The 6,843-nt window shown below is 57.8% G+C and overlaps 1 protein-coding gene across 1 annotated transcript in view; it reads left to right on the forward strand.

Moving 5' to 3' along the window:
- Positions 1–5,862: 5,862 nt before the first annotated feature.
- The window catches only part of GGA1 (golgi associated, gamma adaptin ear containing, ARF binding protein 1), a gene marked incomplete in the record, with an annotated part of 27,037 nt that continues 26,056 nt past the window's right edge, over positions 5,863–6,843 (forward strand). Inside the window, 1 exon segment of the mRNA XM_027767358.1 lies at positions 5,863–5,948.

A 6,843-nucleotide genomic window follows, 5' to 3' on the forward strand; every position in this document is an offset into this window, starting at 1 on the left:
GCCACCGGGTCCGGGACACGAACCGTGGTCGACTACGTGGGAGTCCAGCGACATAGCCATTACGCTAACTGCTGGTTCCCTAAAAAAATTTTTTTAAAATCATGCTGGGCACATGTGCACGTATGTCCAAAGTCCTGAGAGGAGAAAAGAGGAGAAGGGACTGCGATGTGGCCATCTCTTCTGTGGGGAGATTTTTCACTCTCCCTCTGTCTCTTACCAGCAAGCATACTCAACTTATGGCAAAAATATTAAAAAAATAATAAAAATAATTAGAGAGAAAGAGGGCAGCTCCCGGACAGGGTCCTTGTGCCACGGGCCTCCCTCCAGCCCTGCAGCCAGCCAGGGTCTGGGGTGTGCCTGCCACCGCGCCCAGCAGTTCGGGCAGACGGGGCAGGTGACTGCAGGCCTCCCGCCTGGCTCCCTGCACCAGCCCCAGCACCTCCCGCTCCCCGCTGGGCTGGGCCGCAGGCCGTGGATTTGCCGCGCTCTCTGCCCAGATGCCTTCCTCAGCCGGCTCCTTCAGCTGGAAAGTCGGCTCTCAAAGAGGCCCGCCCACCTGCCTCCCACACCTCCGCTCCCCGCTGTCTGGTCCCCTGTGATTGTCTCTGTGCTTAGCTTGCTTTTGTTTTCCCTGCTTCGAAGCAGGGACTCGGGGTTGTGTGGGCTCTGGTGTCGCAGGCATGTGGGGATCTTGGCCAACCACATCTTCACCCAGGGGCTCAGACTGCTCCTCTGGAAAACTGGGAGAATAACACTCTGAAGTCTGCGTGAGGACAACCCTGGTCCTCTGTTCCCCTGTCCCCAGGGTTCTTCCTGAAAGGGACAGGGAGCAAGGATCTCCCCAGGGCCCCATCACGGCTTCTCCCTGGACCTTCTGAAATCCCCCCAAGAAAGGACTACAGGCCGTCCCATGTATCTGCCTTCCAGGTAGCCCAGGTGTCCGCCTCCCCACCTGCTCCTTTCTCCTCCCCTGCCCCCTCTGCATGCACTCCCAGTGCTGGAGGAGTTTTCCCAGGAACTATTTTCATTCCTCGGAGGTCAGCATGCATCAGCTGATGAGGCTGCTTTAAGGACAGCTAGACGCTCCCTGCCCTTCCCAGGGGTTCCCCAAGTCTCACTCAGAGCTTCCTGTTTTGGTATGGGTGTCCTCCTTCCTTTCCCTGTTCTCACTTTGCTCACCATTCACGCCTCCTACCCCGATTCCTACCTAGTCCGGGCCAGGCTCAGCCCGCATAGTCCCAGCCCAGTCCTCCTCACCAAGGCCCTGCCCAGGGACTCATGAGGGACAGCCAGAGCCTCTGTTTAGAGCATGGCCTGGTCACCTCCCTCCACCCCCAAGTCACTGTGCAGCATCAGGCACCTTCATTCATTCATTCAGCATCTATTTATTTATGTTTAGAGGCTTATGACTTAGAGCACGTGTGCTCGCTGGAGAAAAGAGAGAGACAGAGACAGTGAGAGGGAAAGTGAGAAAGCAAGTCATCAGGTCCAGAACTCAAATCGCAGTTGGCCATGTGAGAGTCCAGCGCCCTAAATCACGCCACCTGTGGGGCCCCTGGCATGATTTTCAAGCAACCAGGTCCAGGACTCCAACCAACGTAACCATTATGCCACCTGCTGGCCCCACAGTGTCTCCTTGTTGAACACCTACTGTGTGTTACTGTTTGGGAGCTTGAAAATACATCAGTGAACCCAACAGAGGAAATTCTTGCCTTCATGGAGCTTTCATTCTGGTGGGGGGGAGAGAGAAAAAAACAAGATAAAGAAAGAAAATACACGCTGGCAATAAAAGCAAAAGAAAAGTTCAGCAGAGAAGGTGGGCAAGGCATGTTGAGGGATTTGCTTTCCAGACAGCCTTTCACTGAATTCTTACAACTGTGATTCAAACGAGAAGCCTGTGATCTGGAGAGGTTAAGTGATTTGCTCAAGGTCATGCAGTTTAGAAAGCAGAGAAGCCAGAATTTGCAACCAGGTCTTTTAAAAGTGACTCCTGACAGCCAGGATATGCCCCTAAACCAATGCAGTGCATGCGGTGCACGTCTAATTTCAGTAATAAGTCATTTCAGGAAAAAAAGAAGCAAACAAAAAGAGCTCTAAGTACATCTTTTGTTACAGTTTTTATTGAGTAATTAGTAAACATACATATCACTTTTCTGTATAATTTTAATGGCCTGCAGCAGAGAAATGAGAAAAAGCGTCCCAATTTGCTAAACGGTTGAGTTTAGGGGGAAAACTGATCCGGTACAACCCCCTCATCTCCCAGATGAAGTCACTGCGGTTTGCAAGGTGATTCGAGGTAACTCGCCAAGGCGACGACCCAGCAGAACCGGATTCGCCCGATTCCCTGGACACAGTCGCGCTTTAACTCTCCTTGGCACAGAGCTGCGGGAGAGGGCACCGCAGGCCTGTTCCCCGGAGGGCCGCCAGAGGGCGACGGAGTGCAACGGATCTGGCGAGCCCTGCACCCGGCTGCCCCTGGACGTGACGTCACCGAGCGGTTCGGGGTGCAGGCGGAGAAGGCAGGTAGGGCAGGTCTTTCTAGGAGGAGCAGCAGGAGGAAAGGCACCGAGACTTGGGAATCTGTTCGCCCTGCCCGCCCTGGTTTCATTGTGGCCCCCGCCTGTATGGTCTCCCACTGCTGCCGCCAGCACTACCTGAACCCCTCAAAACCAAAAGCCTGACTGTCATTACCCGTAAAACTGTGACGACACCTCCAGCCTTGCTCACGGCAAAAACTAAGTAAATAAATAAGCTAAACACAGGACGTGGGCGACCTTGCTCCAACCTAGCTCCAAGCCAGCTTTCCAAATCACCCTCTGGAGCCCTAATGAAATACTTTCAATTCCCTGAACCCTTTTACTTTTTCCCTGGATCTCTTTTGGCGCCAGGTCTACCTGGAGAATCCGACAGCCTTCAGCTAAAGATCACCGTCTCTGTGAACCCCCCGCTGACAAGACCCTCTCCTCGCATGCCCTCCCCAGTTGGAGGTAGGGGTCCCGCCTGCGGTGCCACTAGCCCGTGGACTTCTCCCATCGCATTGTGTAATAAACACCTAGGCTTACCCTCCCCCTCAGTGCCCACCACAGAGCAAAACAAATGCAGAGTTCATTACATGTTCGCAGGAAGAATGCAGGAGGCCGTGCATTCATGGTCTGCGGGCACGAGCCGTTCGTGTGAGCCTGGAGAAAACCGCGCTCGTGGCGGGCACATGGATTAACGTTTAAATAGTGCTTATAACGCCTGCCACACTGGAAACACTCGACTTAAGTCACCGCGGTCATTTTCACAGCGACGCGTGTATGCTATCGCCCTTTTAAGAGACACTCCCACATGCCCATCCAAGCGGAAGTACCCGCTCAGGGCCCCGGAAGTGACCTCAAAGCCCCGCAGAAACATGGCGGCGGGCCGTTCTTCCGGAAGCGGTCAGAGACAACTCCGTGACGCAGAGCGCGTTAGAGCGTCCCGTGGGGTTTCCATGGTGCTGTCCTCAGCTCCTAGTCTCTTCGCTTCCTCTCCTGCCTGAGCGCCAGGAACGGGAAGACGGGCGGCGAGTCCCAGGCGCGACGTAGACGCCGCTTGGGGGAGGGGTTGGGCGAGCAGGTGACACTCTAGGCAAACGAGCTCGCGTCTCTATGGTGCCGAGCGCGCCTGTGCGCCGCTCCCGCGCGTCGGGGCGGACGTTGCCCCTTTAATCGGCGGAGGGCGGTGCCGAGAAAGTCCCGCGAGAGCCGTGGGGGGCGGGGGGCGGTCCCGGGGCGGGGGGCCGGTGGCGCCCCTTCTCGGCGGGGGCGGGGTACGGGGCGCCCCCTCCTCACGCCCCGCCCACGGCCCCGGAGGGGCGGTGCCCGGAGTCTGCCCCTCGGACCCTGTGTGCGGGAAGACCCCACCAGCTGCGCAGCTCGGCGGTGGGATCGGGCGCCACCCACCCGCCGACCCCCGGGCCACAACCCCCGGGGCGGTGAGCTGCGCCCAGACCCCCGGGCGAGAAGGCAGTCTCCAGCCCCCTCGGGCCCAGACAGCTCCACCGAGAGCGGCCTTCCAAGTCATCCTCTCGGTCCAGGGAGGAAGAGGCAAGCGGCCCAGTGCTGCGTCTCTAACCTGGGAGGAAGGAATCCTAACCCTACTCTCCTGGCCCCGTGTGGCGTGACTCCCGCTTCTCTGGTCCTCGGTCCTGCAGCAGCTCGCAGATGTCTGTTCCCCTGTCCAGGAAAGGGCCCACTGGCCCATCTGATCCCTTCGCTGCTCCCAAACTCTGGCCATGCAGCAAGAAAGTCCCACAGACTTGGGAGGGTCCCGTGTCGGACTCCAGAAGTGTCCCGAGTTCCCTGTCACTGCCCCAACTAAGACTGCACCTCCATCCTAGACTCCTTTCCCCGCTCTTGCTGAACTTCCGCCAGGGCCTCTGCACCCCTTGTCTCTCCTACACGGCTTCTGCCACTCCAGCCCTCCACCGGCGCTCCCTGTCCCCAGTGCTGGTGACGCTCAGCTCTCTGAGCCCCTCTGCTGACTTGTGCCCGAGAGCGGCGTGACTTCTCCCTGTGACAGCGTTCTTCAGAGGCCTGCGCGCCTGTTGGAAGCCCCCTGTGTGCCAGGCCTCAGAGCCTCTGAGTCCTTCTTCAGCTGGCCCCTCCCGCCCAGACACAGCAGACAGCTGTGCAGGGTGACTTGGGGTCGTGGCCGGCCCCTCAGAGCCCAGTCTGGAGCAGAGTTGAACCCTGAGGCGGGCCCCTAACTACACCATTTCCAGGGTGTTTCAGCCAGTCTAGCCAGTGGTTGGGGGTGGAAAGGAGCCACTGACTGTTTTCAGTGCCACAAGTGTCCAGGTCTCAGCAGAAACTTGGGGGATGGCAGCGCCGGGCCAGCTGATCTCACATGGCTGCAGGACTTATGCTCTGGGTCTCTGGTTTTCAGAGTCCAGACAGGAAGGGTCTGGGACCCCCGGTGTGGCTGGGCCCTGGTAGCTTGGGGCGGAGCTGCTTTCTCTTTTGCTGCCTTTCGGCATCAGAGCGGGAGGTTGGAGGGAGAGTAGCGTTCTGGCAGAGTAAACTATACTCTCACCATCACAGTGCATCAGGGCGGAGGGACACCCGGTCGTGAAATGGCTTCCTAGTAGAATGAAGGGGGCTGGAGACCAGGGTGGTGGGGCACTTTGGGATCCAGAAGCCCTCACTTTGAACCCGATGCAGGAGCGAAAGCCAACGTCTCGTGATGCCACTGCTTCCTCTTCCCTGACTTCTGCCTCAAGAGCAGTCTCTAGAATCCGCTTCTCTGTCTTTTGACTCACATGTCTTTGACACTTTAAGGGACTTCCTGTTTTAGGGTCCCCCAGCTGCGTGTGTGAATGGGCAATATTGTCTCCAGCAGACTGGTGTCCCTCGCTGCTACGATGCAGAGGGAAAGAAAAAGAGAAAGCAGCCCCAGCCCCAATCTATCAGGGCCACCCACACCAGGAGTCCCCGACCCCTGCCTGTTCTGGACTCTGAAAACTCCCATTGCTGCCAGACGTGGGACCCAGAGCTTAAGTCCTGCAGCTGTGTGAGATCAGCTGGCTGGGGGCCTGCCCACTGCCTCTAGCCTTTGGGGACTGGGAGGCAGAAGAGAAAGGCTCCCTTACCACTAGGTGCAGGAGGGCATGTCCCTGGCATCCTGACCAGCAGGGACTTCGTTTCTCTGGGTGTCCTACAGGCTCCTGGGAGAGAGATTTGTACCCAGAGACAAAAGGCTTCATTCGGGTCTCTGCTCAGCTGCCCACCCCCCACATTTCTGTTCATCCTCCTACTCCCTTTTCTTTGTAACCTTTGCAACCGTTTGCAGCGTTCTGTGTTTATTTGTTCATCAGAATATTCAGCAGTTCTCTTGCTGGGCCCTGAGCTTCAGGAGGCAGGGATGGTGTCGCGTTCACGGCTGCTGTCCCAGCTCTGGATCTTCATTGACTAAATCGGAATTAAGTGAATGGCTACCACGCCCTGGGACCCGAGGGCTCCAGGTCCCCTGCCACAATGGTGGCCCATCTGGGCAGGCCACATGACCCTGCTCTGTCCCACCTTTGGGCTGTGTTCCTTCCACACACCCCCCACTCAGTGCTCAGGCTTGGGCGGAACTGGCTGGGAGAGGGTGAAGCTCCAGCTCGCGACCCCCATGGGGGGACCCCCTCAGCCTTACCCTGCACTAAATACTGGGTCATCCAAGGTCGGTTTGTCTTTTACCCCCTCTTTACAAGCAAGAAAATGCAGGGGTTCGGGAAAGTTTCATGACCAACTTGGTTGTCATTTAACTGACTTTTGGGGGCCGAGAGGACACCAGAGGATCTTGTCAGCATTCCGCTCCTACAGAGCTGCTTGTCCTTTCCGGCCACTACCCGCGCCTGAATTCAGACTTCCCCAGGGTCTCACGCTGTCTGCCACACTGACCACCATTTCATTCGTTCATTTGCTCGTGGAGGGGAAGCGGGCACGCACACAAGTGGCTGGGCTGCAGGGCTGCGTAGCAGGCTCGGGCCACAGGGACGGTCAGTGTGGCACACAGGAGGAACTGCACCAGCCTAGGCGACAGTGGAGGGCTGAGGAGACTGCCTGGAAGAGGTGATAGCTGGCCATTCCAAGGGGCAAAGGGCTGTGGCTCCCACCTTACGGGCAAGATGCACACGTCTTGCAGAGCCCGTCCCTGCTCTGCCTTGTGCTCAGTTACCCACCGCTCTCCTCGTAGCCCTGAGCTGGCCAGAGGCCAGCCATCCCCAGCCTGCTTAACTCCTTTTAGGCGTGAGTGTTGCGTTTCCCAGCCAGCCTACCCTGGTCCCAGGCTGAGCCAAGCCTCCTTGCCTGGGTTTCCACGGCCTCTTTCTCT

Source organism: Tupaia chinensis, unplaced genomic scaffold (assembly GCF_000334495.1).
Source record: "Tupaia chinensis unplaced genomic scaffold, TupChi_1.0 Scaffold144197_1, whole genome shotgun sequence".
In the NCBI taxonomy this organism is placed as follows: domain Eukaryota; kingdom Metazoa; phylum Chordata; class Mammalia; order Scandentia; family Tupaiidae; genus Tupaia; species Tupaia belangeri.